The sequence below is a fragment of the Oryctolagus cuniculus genome, chromosome 15 (genome assembly GCF_051225735.1).
Source record: "Oryctolagus cuniculus isolate XC-2025 breed Fujian yellow rabbit chromosome 15, ASM5122573v1, whole genome shotgun sequence".
Taxonomy (NCBI): Eukaryota; Metazoa; Chordata; class Mammalia; order Lagomorpha; family Leporidae; genus Oryctolagus; species Oryctolagus cuniculus.
Genome location: NC_142881.1, coordinates 78,196,808 through 78,218,130, shown reverse-complemented (window position 1 = coordinate 78,218,130; position 21,323 = coordinate 78,196,808). Strand labels below are relative to the sequence as shown.

At 45.4% G+C, this 21,323-nt stretch overlaps 2 long non-coding RNA genes across 3 annotated transcripts in view; one reads left to right on the top strand and one right to left on the bottom strand.

Annotated features, from left to right (window-relative positions):
* Positions 1 to 9,336: 9,336 nt before the first annotated feature.
* LOC127488770 (uncharacterized) lies at positions 9,337 to 19,288 on the bottom strand. Its single transcript, XR_007916616.3, has 3 exons — positions 19,173 to 19,288; positions 11,868 to 11,976; positions 9,337 to 9,569 (listed from the first exon to the last, which is right to left on the bottom strand). It is a non-coding gene; the product is annotated as an uncharacterized LOC127488770 (long non-coding RNA).
* Positions 19,289 to 19,388: 100 nt separating this feature from the next.
* Positions 19,389 to 21,323, top strand: part of LOC127488767 (uncharacterized) — a 346,163-nt gene continuing 344,228 nt past the window's right edge. Inside the window, exon 1 of one of the 2 annotated variants that reach the window (XR_016221750.1) lies at positions 19,389 to 19,520. This is a non-coding gene — a long non-coding RNA (uncharacterized LOC127488767). The remainder of the gene's footprint in view (positions 19,521 to 21,323) is intronic. The other variant, XR_016221749.1, reaches the window with a different exon arrangement.

The following is a 21,323-nucleotide window of genomic DNA, read 5'->3' as shown; positions in this document are numbered from 1 at the left end:
AATCAGGGAAATGCAAATCAAAACCACAATGAGGTTTCACCTCACCCTGGTTAGAATGGCTCACATGCAGAAATCTACCAACAACAGATGCTGGCGAGGATGTGGGAAAAAGGGACACTAACCCACTGTTGGTGGGAATGCAAACTGGTTAAGCCTCTATGGAAGTCAGCCTGGAGATTCCTCAGTAACCTGAATATAACCCTACCATACAACCTAGCTGTCACTCCCCCATTCACGGAGGAATGACACTGGACCCTGCGCTGTTCTTTTTGCCCAGCCCTTCCGGGTTTGCTGCCAGCTCTTCCACCTCCGCGGAGGGGTGGCACCCTCGCCACTTTCCCTGCTTCCGCGGAGGAGCAGCACACCGCTGGCTGGCTCTCTCAGGGGTTTCTCAGGGGTTGCTCAGATGTTCCTCAAGTGTTCCTGGTGCATGCTGTCTCTCTCCTCCTTTATAGTCCTCTTCCACCAATCCGTACTCTGCTGCCCACATGCCGAGCATGCTGCTCTCCTCCAATCAGGAGCAGGATCAGCTCCTGCAGCTCGTCAGTCAAACTGGTGAGGCAGCTGTGTAGAAGTTGTTTGCTGTCTCTCAGCACCATATGATGGGAGATCAGATGCATAGAATTAGTCTTAGCAGTTCCAGTAATTTAGTCTAGTCTCGGTTGCTCCCCACACCTAGCCATTCCACTCCTTGGAATTTACCCAAAGGATATTAAATTAGCAAACAAAAAAGCTGTCTGCACCTTAATGTATATTGCAGCTCAATTCACAATAGCTAAGACCTGGAATCAACCCAAATGCCCATCAACAGTAGACTGGATAAAGAAATTATGGGACATGTACTCTATAGAATAGTATACAGCAGTCAAAAACAATGAAATCCGGTCATTTGCAACAAAATGGAGGAATCTGGAAAACATTATGCTGAGTGAATTAAGCCAGTCCCAAAGGGACAAATATCATATGTTCTCCCTGATCAGTGACAACTAACCAACCACAAAAAAAGGAAACCTGTTGAAGTGAAAGGGACACTATGAGAAACAGTGACTTGATAAGTCCTTGTCCTGACTGTTGATGTACAATTTAATACTTTATCCCTTTTAGTATTTTTTGTTCTAGTTAATACTATTGATTGAACTCTGTAATCAACACACATTTATTCTTAGGTGTTGAAATTTAACTGAAAAGTGATCCCTGTTAAATATAAGAGTGGGAATAAGAGAAGGAGGAGATGTACAATTTGGGACATGCTCAAGCTGACTTGCCCCAAATGGTGGAGTTAGAAATGTGCCAGGGGATTCCAATACAATCCCATCAAGAATTCATGTACCAATGCCATCTCATTAGTCCAAGTGATCAATTTTAGTTCACAATTGATTACACTGATAGGTCTAAGAGTCAAAGGGATCACACAAACAAGAGTAGTGTCTGTGAATACTAACTGATAGAATCAAAAAGGGTGAGAATGATCCAACATGGGAAGTGGGATACACAGCAGACTCGTAGAATGGCAGATGTCCTAAACAGCACTCTGGCCTCAGAATCAGCCCTTAAGGCACTCAGATCTGGCTGAAGAGCCCATGAAAGTATTTTAGGCATGGAAAGCCAAGACACTCTGGCAAAAAAAAAAAAAAAAAAACACCTAAATGAAAGATCTCTGCAAGTGAGATTCCAGTGGAAAGAACGGGGCCATCAAAGAAGGAGGTACCTTTCTCTGAAGGGAGGAGAGAACTTCCACTTTGACTATCACCCTGTTGGAATAAGATTGAAGTCGGCGAACTCAAAAGGCTGCCATAGCCTTGGCAACTCATGACTAGAGCCTAGGGAGATTACTGATGCCATAAACAAGAATGTCAAATTGTTAAGTCAACAACAGGAGTCACTGTGTACTTACTCCTCATGTGGGATCTGTCCTTAATGTGTTGTCCAATGTGAAGTAATGCTCTAACTAGTACTGAAACAGTATTTTACACTTTGTGTTTCTGTGTGGGTGCAAACTGATGAAATCTTTACTTAATATATACTGAATTGATCTTCTGTATATAAAGATAATTGAAAATTAATCTTGATGTGAATGTAATGGGAGAGGGAGCAGGAGATGGGAGAGTTGTGGGTAGGAGAGAAGTTATGGGGGGGGGGAAGCCATTGTAATCCATAAACTGTACTTTGGAAATTTATATTTACTAAATAAAAGTTTAAAAAAAAGAAATTCCAGCCATTCTCTAAAACGTGCTAGTTATATTCAAATAAGAATGCTCATTATCCTCTCCATTACAGGCACCGGTTACTGATAGATATGGTGTCCCCTTCACATATAAACTCTTTTATCCTTGTATCAGCTGTGCATGGTAAAAATTATTACCTAAAATTTATAGCTAGGGAAACCACCTGAAAAGACCTGTTCTGAGAAGTGGTGAGAGAGAGCTCGGTTGAGGATCCATGAAAGCACAGGTAAGCTGTTTGCACAAATACACCCCCATCCATAGTGATCTGCACACCCACCACGGCCTGCCCCTCGGGTGACCTCCTCAGCCTTGGAGCATGGCCATCCCTCTCATGCACAGCGCTCACACTTGACCCCTCCCTTCCAGCTGGGGGCGGGAGGTCTGGCTGTCAGCACGGAGGGAAGCAGCATCTCCATATCCATCACTGGAACAGGGCTGTTTGCTTTGCACTCCCTCCTTGTCCCACTGGGAGCTGACGGCGCTGGCAGCCCTGGCTTCTGTTGCTGAGACCCACTCAGGTGATAATCCTGATTGTTCCCAGGAAGCAAATGAAAAGCAGCACGGCTTAGCTGGGGAGGAATGCCTTGATGGTGAGGTGTTCACTCAGCACCCTGTAGGCTTCCAGGCATGCTCACAATGCAATGCAGACGAGAAGAAGCAGGACCAGAGAGATGGCATCTCCAAAACTGGAAGAGATGCTGCGGAATCCTCTGGGGCATGGCTGGAAGGGGCGGGTCCATGGCTGGACCCTCTGCAAAATGCCAGGCCCTCAGGGGCTTCCTGGCTGCTGCGGTAAGCCCCAGCTCCCTCGTGTCACGTCTGGGGAAAGAAAATGCATACCTCTGGAGCTACAAGGGATATGTGTGGTAGGATTATTTTTACGTGTATTTTGAGCCTGTTTTTGAGTTTCTCAACCTCAGACCCAAAGCCCACAGTGGCTGAATCTTGCTCATTGGGCAACTTGTCATCTGGACAGCGAATTTCTCATGGAGAAGGTGCGTGTTGCACTCAGGAGAAAATGATCGAGTGGGCTGCTCTAAGCAATGGCACATTGAAGCTGAGGATTTGAGCAGAGACTCCCTTTGGAAAGATGTATGCAGGTAAAGGAAAGTCACAGGTTAGCAGAGAGGCCTCAGGCTGCCAACAGTCCCATCTCCAGCCTGAGCAGTGGTGGGAAGGAGTGTGGCTTTTAAGAGTTCAAGGGCTGCCTGGTGGGAGATGAGTTCAGCTCTGGGGATGAGCCTTCCCTTGGTGACCCCACAAGCAGTGACTGACCTGGGGGAATGCATGCATAGTGACTTCACTGTCCCCACCTGCCAGTCTCCTACCTGTCCATGAGCAGGGGAGGTCACAGAGGTCATCCACACTCATCACCCCCAGCCCAGGGCCCAGAGCAGGGTGTGGAGGATGGAGAAGGGGTACAGGGTAGGAGGATGGGGACATGTGGGGGAGTCATACAGGTATTTAATGGAACAGGGACCAGAGGTAAAGAAAGGGGATCCCCACAGGTCTATGCCTGTTGTGAGCTATAAGAACTCACTCATTCTTCTCCCTAGAAAAAGTTTTAAAATCTGTTTTTGATAATCAATGCAAATAAGATAGTCTTTAAGAGGTTCACTGAAGGTGGTCCAGCTAGTGTGATAACCTAAGTGAAGCCCCACGTTTCCCACTGAGACTTCCCTGTGTGTTCAGACAGTGTAGACAGACACGGTCAGGCACAAGGTCACTTCCCAGATCAGGAGCTCAGCCACCAAGGACTGCAAGCCTGGGTGGGGGAGAGCAGTAGGCAGAGTGAAGGATGTGACATTCACCAGGAAACACTTGTCTGCCTTCTCCCGGTTACATTAATGGGACTCCATCCTGCAAAACTGTAACGTGGTAGTGAGGACGCGCTTCTGAACAGATCCCCAGGAATTCCAGGGCAAGCTGCCCAGGAGGCAGGGTGTTGGGATCAGGAAGGTGTGCTTTAGAAGTGAGGCTGGCCAGTAAGGCTGGGGACATGTGAGCCCCTTCTGACATAGGCAGGATGTCTCACAAGCAGGCTGCCAGCTGTGGCTGGAAAGCCTGTCTCCAGACCAACCGGCATCTTCCCCCACTTAACAGCTTCTTGTGCTGCACGTGTGACCTTGCGGCTTTAAATCACAGCTTCAGGGTGGGTGCAATCTTTCACCCAGAGCTGGCAGGGGAAGGGGCTGAGCCCCTGGAGAGACTCAGACTGGCTGCAGGAGATCCCGGCTATCTTATGTGACTCTGGTGGTTTTAAATCACGCCTTCAAGTTAGTCACAGTCTTCCACCCACAGCTAGCAGAGAAGGTGGCTGGGCCCCTAAGGAGACGGGCTGTCTCCATGGGACCCTGCTATCTCCATGAGCCCCAAGCCAATCCACATACAGTATGTGAAACCCCTGTCCAATGGGCACCCTCACAGAATGACCCAATGGAAAAAAACAGTAATGCCTTAAAAATCCAGGACACTTCCTCAAAGCCAGTGTCCCTCTCAGACCAGACACTTTCTCTGTCGCCTGCCAATCAAATAAAAATTTCTTTTCTGTCTAATAAAAGTCTCTGCCCCTTTGCAAATTATTTCCCAGCTTTTTATTTCTATACTATGCTGAGGAAAAAAACCCACAAGACTGGTAACAGGAAGCCAGGCTTTGCTGTTTTCTAGTTCTGGGATCCTGAGTCAGTCACTTACCTCTTCTGAGCATCAGCGTCCACTTCCATGAAATCCACACAGTGAGAGGAGCAACTCTGTCTCAGAGGATGAGCCAAGAAAACTCAGAATAAGGCACCAAGTGTCACCATCAGTGACTGGCACATGCAAGTGCTCAGTGATAACTATGATCAGGACAGGAAATACCACCACATAGGCCACAGTTTTAAAATGGAATTATATATATATATATATATATACATACACACACACACTGGGGCCAGCGCTGTGGCTTAGGAGATAAAACTGCTGCCTTCAGTGCCGGCATCCCATATGGGCAGGGGTTCGAGTCCTGGCTACTCCACTTCTGATCCAGCTCTCTGCTATGGCCTGGGAAAGCAGTAGAAGATGATCCACATCTTTGGGCCCTTGCACCGCATGGGAGACCAGGAAGAAGCTCCTGGCTCCTGGCTTCTGATCAGCACAGCTACAGCTGTTGAGGTCAACTGGGGAGTGAACCAGCAAATGAAAGACCCTCCCCCCTGCCTCTCCTTCTCTCTGTGTGTAACTCTTTCAAATAAAATAAATATTTTTAAAAAGTATATATACATACATTTGCAAACATGTACACACCACATGTGCAAACAGATGTGCAAGTAAATATACAGCTCAATTCATTGCAACAGTGAGACTGTTCTCGTGTGGTCCCAGCCAATTAAAGCATAAATAGGGCACCGTGTCACTGCTTGCGACACCAGCATCCCATATTGGAGTGCTGGTTCAAGTGCCGGCTGCTCCACAGCTGATTCAGCTTTCTGCTCCTGTGCCTTGGAAGGCAAAGAAAGATGGCCCAGCGTATTAGGCCCCTGCCACCCAGTGGGAGGGGAGACCCAGATGGAGTTCCTGGATCAGACCTGGCTGTTACAGCCATCTGGGGAGTGAACCAGATGGAAGATTTCTCTCTCTCCCACCCTCTTTGTAGCTTGTGTTTCAAATAAATAAATCTTAAAAAAATATTAACAGCCTCCCCGAGGCCCCTCTTGTGCACCTCCTAGGTTGACAGCTCCAGAACTCTCAAGGGAATCACTACTTTCAGTTTCAACATCATTGATTGATGGGCGGGCATTTGGCCTAGCCATTAAGATGCCAGCCAGGACTCTCACATTCTATATCAGAGCACCTGGTTTCAATCCCTAACTCCAGCTTCTGATTCCAGCTTCCTGTTAAAGAACCCTGGCAAACAGCTCTCACAGCTGAATCTGAATCAGATTCTTCCTCCTATATGGGAGACCTGGATACTGTTCTTGCTGCTAACATTAGCCTGGCCCAGTGCTGGTCATTGCAGGCATTTGGGGAGTGAACCAGCAAATGGGAGCTTGCTCCCTATCTCTCTCTCTGTGTCTTAAATAAGTTAACTGAAAATTTTTAATGAAACTTTTAGAATATATATATATCATACATAAATGGAATCAATTTTTTTTGTCTGGCTATTTTCATTCAAACATTGGTTTTTATTTTATTTTATTTTATTTTATTTTATTTTATTTTTGACAGGCAGAGTGGACAGTGAGAGAGAGAGAGAGAGAGAGAGGTCTTCCTTTTGCCGTTGGTTCACCCTCCAATGGCTGCCGCAGCTGGCTCATCGTGCTGATCCGAAGCCAGGAGCCAGGTGCTTCTCCTGGTCTCCCATGCAGGTGCAGGGCCCAAGCACTTGGGCCATCTTCCACTGCACTCCCAGGCCATAGCAGAGAGCTGGCCTGGAAGAGGGGCAACCGGGACAGAATCCAGCACCCCGACCGGGACTAGAACCCGGTGTGCCGGCGCCACAAGGTGGAGGATTAGCCTATTGAGCCATGGCGCCAGCCCCAAACATTGGTTTTAGAAAATTTATCTACATTTCTGCATAAAGTTAATTTTCATTGCTGGAGAGAATTCCACTGTGTGAATACACCATGGCTTATGCATTCCACTGTGCATAGACTTTTGATCTGTTTACATTTGGGGCTGTCACACACAGTGGACATGAATGGGGTTAAGTTACGTATGCCTTCCTATGGACTTCCTGGGGTCCAGGTGTGCAGGTGGTCAGACTCATGTAGATGCTGCTAAAAGGCTTTCGGGCACAGCTGTCCTGATTTATGCACGTGAGAGCTGCAGCTGTTTTGCATGTGCACTAATGCTGGTGCTGTCATATATTTTAATGTTCCCCATTCTTGCGTTAATGTGGTACACCTAATTGTGGGCTGGATTTGCATTTACTGATGATTAACGAGATGGAGCCATTTACACGCGATTGCTGGATCTCACTTTGGTAAGATGTCTCTTGTCCTCCACACCATAGCTTGCCTATGCACTGGGTCTCAGGTGTCTGATGAGCAGAGTTTGTGAATTTAACTCTCAGTCCCAGAGTTTCTGTTATCTTCAATGCTGGGTGTGTCCTGTTGCTTAAAGCTTGGCCTCACCTAGGCCGGACAGAAACTCCCCCAGGGGATTTTCCCCGGGATGCTTTATTGCTATTGATCTTTTTCCTTTAGGATGACATCTGCAGGCTTCCTAGAATGGACTTTTGAACATGAGGTGAGCTACAGGTTACAATACTCTTAAAATTGATATTTGATTTTTTTCAGGACAATTCACAGAAAAAAAAGTTTCTCATTATGTTTCAGTGTCAGATTTACCATAAATCAAGAGATCTCAGTGCTAACCTGTTTTTGTGTCATGCTCTGCTGACCTGTTTGTCTATTTTTATGCTAATATTGCATTGCCTTAGGTACTGTAGTTTCATAATCAGCCTGACATCTGGTGGTCTCAGTTGATTCTTTGCATTTACACACAAATTTGATCACCATCTTATTTGCCATAAAAGTCCCTTTGAGATTTTGATTGAAATCTGCATTGAATTTTTAAAATGTTATTTATTTATTGAGAAGCAGAGAGAGGGAGAAAAGGAGAATAAATAGAGAGACAGAGCTGTCATCCACTGGTTCACTCTCCAAATTGTCCACAAGACTGGGGCCAAAGACAGGAAGCAGGAAGTTAATCCAGGTCTCCTTGTGGATGGCCGGAACACAATCACCCAAGCATCAGCACACAGCTGTTTCTGGAGCCAGGTATTTTGAGCCTGTGAGAGGCCAGAGGCAGGCCATGACAGGCTTCTCTCAAGACAAAGGAACTGGCTAGGCCCAGGATGCTTCCTTGAAGATGAAACCTGACACTGGGCAGTCCTTGGTCTGGTAGGGCCAGGTGGGAGCAACCAATGAGGTGGGCTGTCCTTGGTCCAGCAGGACCAGGGGAAAGAAGGAATGTGGACATAATACTTGTTTGCCCATGGACTATAAAAACCCTGGGGAACAAAGAGAAGGGGGTCTTGGTGTCCCAGCACTGCATTGCATAGAAGGCCAGGCCCCAGCATGCTGGACCTATAGACAAAGTCCCTTTGTTCTTTGCATTTTGGTGAGTCTCCTGGTGCTTTCCATCTGGGTGATCTGAACACAAGCCTAGGTACTGTCACATAAAACCTGGACATTTAACCTGCTATGCTAAGAGCCCACTCCTATTATTCTAATTCTACATACCTTGTCAACAAAACAAGGAGTTATCACCGGAGAAAAAGCCATGGTCCTTGTCTTCATGCAAGAAAGAATTCAGGTGTGAGACAGCAGTGAAAAGCAAAGTGGCAAGGTTTATTAGGGTAGGACAACCACAAGAATGGACAGGCGACTCTGCAGACAGAACCTGAGAGAGTGCCCAGCTTACATTTCCTGGGATCTTTAAGGGGATAGGTCTTGCCTTCCTGCCTTTTCTCCCCAGCCCCCTTCTTCTCCTCCAGAACAAAGGGTGAAAATAAGATAAATTCCTTTCCAAGTTTTCTGCTGAGGTTGTCAGACAGAGGAAGCCTGGCTGGCATGGGTCAAGGGGCTTCTCTCTAGGGTGCCCACCTTAGAGGAAAGATATTTATTAGGCCAGGTGGAAGGGGCTGGACCCCCTGGATGGTCATCAGGATCTGGGCAGGACTTTGAAGTGCTAAGTGCTGGCCTGCACCTGGAAGGTTCCCAGGGTGACTTCGAAATGCAGATGCAGGTGCAGATGCTGGGCTGCTGTAGATGTCAGTTTCCTTAGGCCCTTCTCAAACACACAGCTAATTTCCAACTTCCTGCCTAACCATTGCTGTGGTTATCTGCAGTCAGTAATCATTTGTGCTTATCCTTATATTTATTTTTTCTGTGTCTCTATTTTTTCCTCTCTCTTTCTTTCTGGGAATTCTTTTTCCTACCAGAAGAATCCTGTTAGGACTTCCTTTCACATTTGTTCTCCCAGTGATAAACATCACCCTGACTTTTTGGAGGAAGACCAAACACATATGAGGGTCTTCAAAACCGTCATGGAAAACCGTACCATGAAGAAACATGGATTGCAAAGAAGCCATACATAAAAAACTTTTGCATCCAAATAACTTATCTCTCTTTTCTTTAAAGATTTATTTATTTGAGAGGTAGAGTCACAGACAGAGAGAAGGAGAGACAGAGACAAAGGTCTTCCATCTGCCAGGTCACTCCCCAAATGGCTGCAATGGCCAGAGCTGGGCTGATCCAAAACCAGGAGCCAGGAGCTTCTTCTGGGTCTCCCACATGGGTGCAAGGACCCAAACACTTCCACTGCTTTTCCAGGCCAACAGCAGGGAGCTGGATCCAGCTGAAACACAAACAACATTCTATATGGGATGCCAGCACCACAGGCAGAAGATTAACCTACTGTGCCAGCCCCTATAAACTTCTGACTTCTTTTTTTTTTCTTTTTTTTACTTGACAAGCAGAGTTAGTGAGAGGGAGAGAGACAGAGAGAAAAGTCTTCCTTCCATTGGTTCACCCCCAAATGGCCGCTATGGCCGGCACGCTGCACCCATCTGAAGCCAGGAGCCAGGTGCTTCCTCCTGGTCTCCCATGCAGATACAGGGCCCAAGCACTTGGGCCATCCTTTACTGCCATCCCGGGCCACAGCAGAGAGCTAGACTGGAAGAGGAGCAACCGGGACTAGAACCCGGTGCCCAAATGGGATGCTGGCGCCACAGGCCGAGGATTAACCAAGTGAGCCAAGGTGCAGGCCCCTAAACTTCTGTTTTAATTCAATTTCCTCAGAAGCTTTTTCAAGTCCCTCCTGTCTGCACACTGTTTTTCCCTCTCTAAGGGACAAAGCATTCTAGGCCAGCACTTTCTCCTTTTTTTCTGGCCTCCAGCTCTCCTGCTGAAGTTACTTCTTAACTCTAGTGTTTTGCCTTTGAATGATACATGCTTTCCTGCCCTCTGGCTGATTTTTGGTTTCCTTTGGTCTTTGGTTTTCAGAAGTTCTACTACAGCACCTTTAGTTGTAGGCTTGTTTGAATTTCTCATGCTTGGGTTTTTAGAATTGCTGAATCCATGAGTTGTTGTCCTTTGTCAGATTTGGTAAAATTTTAGCCACTCTCCCTTTCATTCCCTTTTATGTATCTATGTGTATTTAGAATTTTTTTAAAAAACTGTGGTCTTGGGGCTGGCGCTGTGGCACAGCATGTTAACATCCTGGCCTGAAGTGCTGGCATCCAATATGGGCGCAGGTTGGAGACCCTGCAGTTCCACTTCCAATCCAGCTGTCTGCTATGGCCTGGGACAGCAGACCCATATCCTTGGGCCCCTACACCCTCCTGGGAGACCTGGAAGAAGCTCCTGGCTCCTGGCTTTGGATTGGCACAGCACTGGCTGTTACGCCCAATTGGGGAGTGAACCAGCAGATGGAAGACCTCTCTATCTCTCTCTCTCTGCCTCTCTCTGTAACTCTTTCAAATAAATAAATAAATCTTTAAAAAAAAAAAAAACTGTGGGTCTTTAGATCCCTTAGGATCTCCATCATATTTTTCATTTTTAAAAAATCTACTTGATTCAATGTATTTTCCTTTTACACACTGATCATATCTTTGTTTTTTTCTTTGTCCAATGCTCAAATCACCCACAGGACCATTTTCATATCGGTTATGTTTCTATTTTGTTTTATATTATTTTAATGTCCACATTTCATAATATTCATCCTTGCCAAACTATGAACAACATTTGAGAGCACTTTGAGATTCACAACAAAATGACAGAGAATGTCCATCTGTCCACTGTCCCATGTATGCGTAGCCTCTGCAGGTGTCAGCATTCAGCATGGGGTAGTACATGGTGAGAGTTGACGAGCACACAGTGATGCCTCCTCACATAAGGTTTCACTCTTGTGGGGCTGGCGCTGGGGCGTATTGGTAAAGCCGCCACCGCTTGCAGTGCTGGCATCCCATATGGGCGCTAGTTAGAGTCCCAGCTGCTCCACTTCTGATCCAGCTCTCTGCTATGGCCTGGGAAAACAGCAGAAGATGGCCCATGTCCTTGGGCCCCTGCACCTGTGTGGGAGACCCAGAAGAAACTCTTGGCACCTGGCTTTGGATTAGCACAGCTCGGGCCATTGCAGCCAATTGGGAAGTAAACCAGCAGATGGAAGACATACCTCTCCTCTCTCTCTCTCTGCCTCTCTTTTTCTGTGTAACTCTGACTTTCAAATAAATAAATAAATCTAAAAAAAAAAAAAGAAAGCTTTCACTCTTGGTGTTGGACCTGCTGTGATTTCACAAATGTATAATGTGTATAATGACATGTGCCTTAGTTTGTACTGCTATTCAAAAATAACTGAACAGAAATTTATTGCATTAGAATGCTCTGTTGTCTGCTGAGAGCCATACTCTTTCCTTTTTTTTAATGATTTTTTTTTAATTTGCAAATCAGAGAGATAGAAAGGAGAGAGAGAGAGAGAGAGAGAGAGAGAGAGATCTTCCATCTGCTGGTTCACTCCCCAGACGGCTGCAACAGCCAGGACTGAGCCAGACCAAAGCCAGGAGCCAGGAGCTTCATCTGGGTCTCCCACATGGGAGCAGCAGGGACATGAACCAGCACCTATCAGGGATGCTGCCATTGCAGGTGGTGGGTTTACCTGCTATTCCATAGTGCTGGCCCTGCCATGCTGTCTTTCCAAGATGCCATCTTGCTGACGCATCCTCCAGAGGAGAGTGACCATATATCTTCACACGGCAGAGGACAGACTGGCAAGAGAGCGAAACGCTGCATAAACCCTCTTTGAAATGGGCTTAAATCCACTCCTAGCTGTAGGGAGTTTCATGATCTGGTCACCTCTTAAAGGCTGTCTTAGTTACATCACGTTGGCCATTGAATCTCAACATCTGAAATGCTGGAGGGGACACATTCAAAGCACAGCAAGGTCTATGTCCCTTCCCCCCCCATTAGGGAATCATAAGGAGTTGCTGCGTAGCCTCATATCCTCCTGGTACTCCCAACCCATGGAAACCACTTCTCTTTTTGGTCTCCATAGTTCTGCCTTTTTCAGAATGCCATAAAGGTCACAACACTTTAGGACTAGCCTCCTCCACTTAGCGATATGCGTGTAAGATTCTCCCTTATCTGCCTGTGGCTTGATAGCTCATTTCTTTGTAGCACTGAATAATGTCTCATTGTCTGGAGGTGCTACAGCTCATTAATCCTTTCACCCACTGAAGAACATCTTGATGCTTGCAAGTTCCAGAAATTATGAATAAAGCTGCTTGGAACATCCATGTGCAGACTTATTTGTGTGAATTTCTCCCTCATTTGGGTAAATACCAAGGAGCACAATTACTGGATTGTATGGCTGTGTTTGTTTTGTCAGAAATGGTCAGAGTGTCAGATTGTCTTCCAAAGTGGCTGTGGCTGTGGTCAACAGATCCAAGTTCCTATTTCTCCATATTTGGTGCTGTTGCTGCCTTTGTATTTTGGTCATTCTAAGAGGTATGCAATACTGCTATTGTTATTTTTCAAAGATTTCTTTCTTTGGAAGGCAGAGTGATGGGGTGGGGGAGTGGGGAGGTATCTTCCATCTGCTGGTTCACCCTCCAAATGTCTGTAACAGCCAGGGCCAGGTCAGGCTGTAGCCAGGAGCCAGGAACTCCATCCTGATGGCCCACATAGATGGCAGCGCCCAAGCCCTTGGACCATTTTTTTTTTTTTTTTTGCTGTTTTCCAGGCACTTTATCGGGAAGTTTGATCAGAAGTGGAGCAACCTGGACTGGAGCTGATTCTCTGATGTGGGATGCAGCATCATGAGCTGTGGCTTGATCTCTTGCCCCTCAACATCAGTTCCATCATGCTTTTTTAGTTTGTAATTCTTTAATGAGGTATGATGAAGAAAATGACATTTCATATGCTTATTTGCCTGCCACTCCTATATCTTCTTTGGTGAGGTGTCTTCAGGTATTCTGCCCCATATTAATTGGGTTGTTCATTTCTTATTGTTGAATTTTTATTTTATAAATTTTGTAAAGACATATTTTATTTATTTGAAAGGTAGAGAGAGAGAGAGAGAGAAGAGAAGAGAAGAGAAGAGAAGAGAAGAGAAGAGAAGAGAAGGATCATCCATTTGTTGGTTCAATCCCAAAATATCTGCAACAGTCAGGGCTGGGCCAGAAGAAAGCCAAGGGCATGGAACTTCATCTGGGTTGCCCACATGGTGGCAGGGGCCCAAGAACTTGGACCACCTTCAGCTGGCTTCTCAGGTGCATGAGCAGGGAGCCAGATTAGAAGCAGAGCAATCATGACTCAAACTGTTCCTCATATGGGATGCTGGCATTACTGGAAGTACCCCAACCCTTATTGTTAAATTTTTAAAATTTTATTTATTTTTGCTTATCTAAAAGGCAAAGTGACAGAATGAGACAGAGACAGAGAGAGAGAGAGAGAGAGGGAGCCCATCTTCTTGTTCACACTCCCAAATGCCCGCAATAGCCTGGCTGAGCTCTAGCCATTGCAGTCATTTGGAGAGTGAACTGATGGACATAGGTAGATCTTCTCCCCTCCCCTCCTCTCCTCTCCTCCTCTGCCCTCCTCATCTCTCCCTTCTTCTCCTCTCCTCTTTCTTTTCTGTTCTCTCTCCCTCCCTCCCTCTCCTCTCTCTGTAACTCTTTCAAATAAATCAATCTCTTTTTTAAAATTCTTAATATTTTGTTGAAGATTTTTGGATCTATGTTCATGAGAAATACTGGTCTGCAGTTTTATTTTCTTATAATGACTTTGGTTTTTGGTATCAGAATAATGCTGGCATACTAGAATAAATAAGGGAGCATTTTCTTTGCTTCTGTTTTCTGGAAGATCTTGTAGGTATTGGGGTAATTTTCCTATACATATTTGGGAGGGATACATCTGTTTCTATTGACTGCTTATTGATTATTGACTCAAATTCCATTTTCAAAAGATTTACTTATATTTTTGAAAGGCAGAGCTTACAAAGAGTGGGAGAGACAGAGAGAGAGAGAGATCTTCCATCAGCTTGTTCACTCCCCAAATGTCTGCAATAGCTATAGCTGGGCCAATCCAAAGCCAGGAGCCTGGAGCTTCTTCTGGGGGTCCCAAGTGGGTACAGAGGCCCAATCACTTGGGGCCATTTTACATTGCTTTTCCAGGCATATTAGCAGGGAGCTGGGCTGGAAATGGAGCTGCTGGGAGTCAAACTGGTGACCACATGGGATGCTGGCATCACAGGTGGTGGCTTTACCCACTGTGCCAAAATGCCAGCCTCAATTTAAATTCTTTAGTAGATGTAGGTATACTTTTTCTTGTGTGAGTCTTGAAATTTGTGTCTTCCAAGAATCTGATCTATTTCATCTAGGGTTATCAAATTTGTTTACATAAAGTTGTTCATAGTATCTTTTGATTTTGTTTTCCATGTCTATAAAATCTTTAGTTGTATACCTTCTTTCATTTCTGATATTAGTCATTTCTACCTTCTTCCTTTTTTTCTTAGTTAGCTTAATAGAGGCTTATTGATTTTATTCATCTTTCAAAGAACAAATTTGTTGTTTCACCGATATTCTTTACGAATTCCTGGCTATTTAAAAAAATTATTTATTTGAAAGGTAGAGTTACAGAAAGAGGAAAAAGAGAGAGAGATATCTTATATCAGTTGGTTCACTTCCCAAATGGGCACAACGGCCAGGGCTGGGTCAGGCCAAAATAGAGCCTGGAACTTCATCCAGGTCTCCCACATGGGTGCAGAGGCCAGAGATCTTGGGCTTTTCCCAGGTGTGTCAGCAGAGAGTTGGATTGGAAGTGGAGCATCCAGGACTTGAACTGGTGCCCATAGGGATGCCAATGTCACAGGTGGTGGCTAAAGCTGCTTCACTACAACACCAGCCCTGACCTTCTGTTTTTGAATGCATTGATTACTGCTTTAATTTTTGTTATTTCTTTCCCTCTGTTTGCTTTGGATTTAATTTGTTGTTCTTTTTCCTGTTTCCTTATGTGGAAGCACTGATGACTCACTTATGAACATTTTTTCTAAAGTAGTCATTCAATGCTAACAATTTCTCTCAGAGCAGTGCTTTTGATTCATGTTGCAAATTCTGAAAAGTTGCATTTTCAGTCCATTTAGTTAAACATATTTTTTTTTTTTTGACAGGCAGAGTGGACAGTGAGAGAGAGAGACAGGTCTTCCTTTTGCCATTGGTTCACCCTCCAATGGCCTCCACGGCCAGCGCGCTGCTGCCAGCGCACTGTGCTGATCCGATGGCAGGAGCCAGGTACTTCTCCTGGTCTCCCATGGGGTGCAGGACCCAAGCACTTGGGCCATCCTCCACTGCACTCCCTGGCCACAGCAGAGAGCTGACCTGGAAGAGGGGCAACCGGGACAGAATCTGGTGCCCCAACCGGGACTAGAACCTGGTGTGCTGGTGCCACAAGGCGGAGGATTAGCCTAGTGAGCCACAGCGCCAGCCCAGTTAAACATATTTCTAAATATTTCTTTTGATCTCTTCATTGATCTATATGTTATTTAGAAATGAGTTGTTTAATCTCCAAGTAAGTTTGATATATAGATGTGAATAATTTATTCAGGAGGAAAACATACTAACTTATAGAATTTTACCCTTGGTTATCAGAAAATATATATACTTTTCAAGTACAAATGTTAACATTCCCAAAATTGATCATGCACTAGGATACAAAGGAAGCAACAGTACATTCTAAAAAAGTTATCATCATGAAAATTATGTTCTATGACCATAATGCAATACAGGAAGAAATTCAAGTATTGGGGGATGTACCAGATATCTTTTGGTCACCAACTAACACTTCAGTTCCATTTTGGTCTGCAATCAAATATTGTATGATTTCCACTTTTTTAAAAGTCTTCCCAAGCGGGCTATGTTGGTGAATGGTCCCCCAGACTTGAGAAGAGTGTGTGTTCTGATTTGGTTGGATGCAATAATCTATACATGTGAACTACATCCAGTTGATTAATGGGGGTGTTGAGTTCAGCTGATTTTCCTGATTTTCTACCTGCAGGACCTGGCCCTTATAGATAATGGGATTTTGAAGTTCCAAATGTAACAGCGGACTCATGCCTTGGAGTTCTATCAGTTTTCATTTCACGTATTTTGATGTTTTGTTTTTAGGTGCACACACAGTAAGGAGCGCTATTTCTTAATTCAAGTCTACCTGCTTTCCAGTGCCCCTCTTGATCCCTGATAATTTTCCTTGCTCTGAAATCTATACAACCTGAGATTAATGTAGTTTCTCCCTTTTTCTTTTATTAATATAAAGCTTCTCTATCTTTCTCCATTTCATCATCATTGATCTATATCTGTCATATACATTTTTAATCTATAATTGTTTTAAACATTTACAACTAATTCAGTCCATTTCCAAATAAAAGACTTCATAAATAGAGCAAATACCTTATAATAACAAAGTAGTCCTATTTCTTCCTTCCCATTCTTTGTATCACTGTTGTCATTCCTTCCATTTATAAAAGCTATAATCATTGAAAATATTGTAGCTCTTATTATTTTGAATTAATTGTTACTCATTAGATCAATTACAAGTAAGAAAAATGAAAAGTGTTTATTTTACCTCTGCCTGTTCCTTCTCCCAGGATCCTTCTTTGTTTGTGTAGTCTGAGGTCTGACAACATCTTCCCTTTCTCTGAAAACTTATTTTAACATTTCATGCAAGGCAGGTTTACTGGCAACAAATTTCCCAATTGTTTTTTGTCTGAGAAAGTTTTATTTCTCCTTCACTGTTGAAGGGTAATTCTGTAGCGCACGGTATTTGAGTTGGGTGTTTGTTTTCTCTCAACACTTTAAATAATTCACCCTTTGGCTGGATGGCTTGGCTTCCGAGGCAGCGCAGTCAGATGCGATGTTTATCTCTGCTCCTCTGCATTCTCCTCTCTGGCTTCCTTCAGGATTTGTTCTTTATCTTTGATTTTCTGCATTGGAATATGATGCTTCTAGTTGCCCGCCTTTTGGATTGGGGGGGGGAATGTTGTCCTTTTCTTTATTCTTTGAACTTCCTGGCTGTGTGGCTTGGTGTCTGACATTAATTCGGGGAGGTTCTTCTTCATGACAGCTCTAAACACTAAACAGCTCTTTTGTTTTGTGTATATTTCCCCCCCATTACCTATCTGTTAAACCTTTTGTGGTTGTCTGACAGTTCCTGGATATTATGCTCCATTGTTTCAGTCTTTTTTTTTTTTTTTCCACTTTTGGAAGTTCCTGTTGCCACAGCCTCTTTTTCTCAGCTACATCCAGGTTACCCATAATCTCATCAAAAGCAGTCTTCATTTCTGCTACCCTATGTCTTGTCCCCATCAGTTTCTGTCAAGACTGTCAACATTGTCATCTCTCTGCTTACTTTCTCCTATTTATACATGTTATCAACTTTTAAAAATATGCATTTATTTATGTATTTGAAAGGTAGAATGACAAAGCAAGATGGAGAGAGAGAGAGAGAGAGAGAGAGAGAGAGAGAGTCTTCATCCACTGGGTCACTCTCCAAATGGCTGTAATACCCAGGGGTGGAATAGGCTAAGGCCAGGAGCCAGGGACTCCATCTGGTTTCCCATGTGGGTGGCAGGAAGTTAGATCAAAAGTGGAGCAGCAGGGATTCACATTGTGACACGGCGGGTTAAGCTGCCACTTGAGACTCTGACATCCCATATGAGCACAAGTTTGAGTACTGGCTGCTTTGTGTCCAATCCAGCTCCCTGCTAATGCATCTAGGAAAGCAGTAGATGGTGGCCCAAGTGCTTGGGTCCCTGTTACCTATGTGGGAGGCATGCATGGAGTTTCTGGCTGCTGGTTTTGGTTGGGATCACCCCAGCCTTTGTGGCCGTTTGGGGAAGTGAATGAGCAGATGGAAGATTCACTCTCTTTCTCTGTCTCCCTATCTCTCTGTGTAATTCTGCTTTTCAAATATATAATTTTTAAAACAACCACGACCACAACCAAAAAAAAAAAAGGAAGCAGAGCAGCCAGAGCTCAAACCAGTGCTCTAGTATGGAACACCAGCGTTGCAGGTGGTGGCTTTACTCAATGTGCCACAATGCCAACCCCTACAATGTCTACTTTTGTGTATTTATCTTGGTTGTTTCAAGTCCCTGGGCTGGTAATTCCAAGATCCCTGACATCCATCAATCTTACTCCAGAGCTTGCCCTGTCTCTTCAAACTGTGTTTTCAGCGGGTAGTATGTCCTGTGATTTTTCTGTTACAAACCTGACCGAATGTACTCAGTAAGGGAATGAGATGAGCATGCATTTAACAGTGTGGCTGTAGGTGTGGGGACAGGGAGACCCTCTGCAGTCCTATGGTCAGGTTCCATCTCCTCCTGAGCCTATGCTCCTGGACTTTGGACTTCACAGATGCTTCTCAGTTCCCATGCTGCCATCCCAGTTGGAAAAATATGGGGAGTGGGGGTGGTACCATGGCGCAGTAGGTAGAGCCTCTGTCTGCATTGCCAGCATCCCATATGGGCAACGGTTCGAGTTCCATGTGCTCCACTTCCAATCCAGCTCCCTGCTGATGGCCTGGGAAAGCAGTGGAAGATGGCCCAAGTCCTTGGGCCCCTTCACCCACGTGGGAGACCCAGAAGAAGCTCCTGGCTCCTGGCTTCAGCCTGGCCCAGCTCTGGCCATTGCGGCCATGTGGGGAGTGAACCAGTGGATGGAAGACCTCTCTCTCTGTCTCTCTGTAACTCTGCCTCTCGAGTACATAATTAAAAAAAATATGTATGGTGAGAGGGGAGCTAGAGCTGGATATTTCCTTTCCCCCAGGTTAGTTAGGCTCTGAGGGAAAAAACAAAAAACCCACAAAAGCTTAGGCTTTGTGAAGAACAAAATGCTATGTGGGGTTTTAAACGGTTGCTTTCCCCCTCCCAATGCCAGAACCCATTCGGGGAGTTTCCTCCAAGACTCACTTGAAGAACACGGCGGTTAGGGGCCTGGAACTCTTTCCTCTCCTGCAGTGGAAGGCTATGTCTTTAACTGTCAGTGTGATACACCCGCCTTCCCAGAATGCACCTGTCACATCCGGGTCCTGGATGCATGCTCACACCCCACAGGTTCCTGGAGCCAATCGGAGGGCGCACCAGCCGGAAGGAGCTGCACCTCCAGCGCAGATGAAAGCTGCTGTTTTCTCTCTTTCTCCGCGGAGTGCTCCATGCGCGGAGCCAGGGACCGCTTGTGCGTGCTTTTCCCCGCGCAGAGCCGTCCACCTTGGTGCTTTCCTGCTCTCTATCTCCGACGCGTGCACGGACACCCCAACTGTAGGTACCATTTTCGTTTTTTTTCTCTCTTGCCCACGGGCAGTTCTTTGGCCCGCTCATGTTGAGCATTTCTCTGTGAGGGGCGGCCCACACTCGGGCCTGAATGTGTGTTTGTTTCCCGAGTGCTACGTAACCTCCGTTCCTATTTGTGCGTGGGACCGGTCTGCGTTTTGTATTTCTGTCTCGGAAGTAGACAAGAGCCTGCATCAAAATTAATACATTTGGGGTTCTGGTTGGAGTCTCGGCTGCTCCACTTCCTGTCCAGCTCCCTGCTAGTGCCCCTGGGAAAGCAGCAGAGGATGGCCCTGGTACTTGGGCCGCTGCACCCATATGGGAGACCTGGATGGAGTTTGAGGCTCCTGGCTTCGCCCTTGCCCCTGGCCTGGACATTCTGGCCATCTGGGGAGTGAACCAGCAGGTGGAAGACCTTTCTCTCTGTCTCTCCCTCTCTAACCACGACTTTCAAATAAATAAATAAATATTTAAAATTATTAATATGTTCATGGCCCACATAGTAGAACTCTGGGAAGTAAGCTCGTGAAGAGTGAGGAGACTTTTCCTGTCCCGCTCCTCTCCAGAGCCCCTAATGGAGGTTGGGATTCTCTGCCCCTGCTGCTTTGTTTATAATTTTGGTCGGGGTGATTTACCCTGTGAGCTTCTTTCTTCGACCAGGTTAGGAAGAGTTTTTCTGTTTTTTGAGTTTGTCCAGTGTTTTTTACTTGTTATGCATATGAACTGATGATCTACCAGCTCCTTAGTGTGCTGGACTAGATGCCAGCGAGTTTATTTTATTTTCATGCCTGGTAATATCTTATTGAAAGTTGGACATTGTATTAAAAAAGTATGAAGGCTCAGAATGATAATCTCATTGCCCAGAGATAATTCACTCTATCATCGACCAGGCAAATAGCATGAGGGTCATAACTCAATCTTTCGGGGTGGACCTGGCTTGAGTCTGCATTTCCTTTCTTAGAAGAGTCTGGCTTCGTCTCCACTCCTAGGCTGTGGACCTCCAGGGATCCCAAGTGAAAATCAGTGACGTTTACCAACGCCTCCTGATGGCTGATTCTCAGAACCCTAAGTCGGCCTCTTACTAAAATGACCAAACCCTGCACTCCTCTTTCCCATTCTTTCTTCCCCTCTACTTCTTAGTCTTTTTAACCTAATGTTGTAGTAGGAAAACTGGCATCTGGTCTGCTTGTGTTTTACTGTGACCTGCTGTTCTCCAGGATTTTGGTCCCTCAAGGTCTAGATGCTGGAAATTGGCAGTTCGCCTAGTGGCTCAGATGCCCACATCCCATGTCATGGTATCTAGTTTTGATTGCTGGCTCTGGCTCCTGGATTCAGCTTCCGTTCAAGGCAGACCCAGGGAGGCAGCAATCATGGCTCAAATAATTTGTTTTTCCATTCACAAGGGAGACTTGGATGGAGATACTGGTTCCCAGCTTCATCCTTGGCTGCTGTGGACATTTGGTGAATAAGCCAATGGATGGGAGTTCTCCCAGCTCCCTGAAATAAATAAACATACACCATTAAGAAGATCTGGATGTTTTCATTGGCCCAAACTCCACCTTTTGTTCCCCTGGTTCTGTGATATGTGGAAAGCTCTGCCTGGGTAATGATCTTCCCTTGGCTTCTGGTCCATTCTCTGGCTGGCTTCTCAGCTCCTTGCTGCAGACCAAAGTGGCTACTGCCAGTGGGAAGCACCTCACACCATTCTCCACAGGACTGTGGCCCTCAACTCCTGGATCTTTCAGTAGCTCCCAAATAACTTGCAACCAGATGCTTTTGTTTTATGCAGTT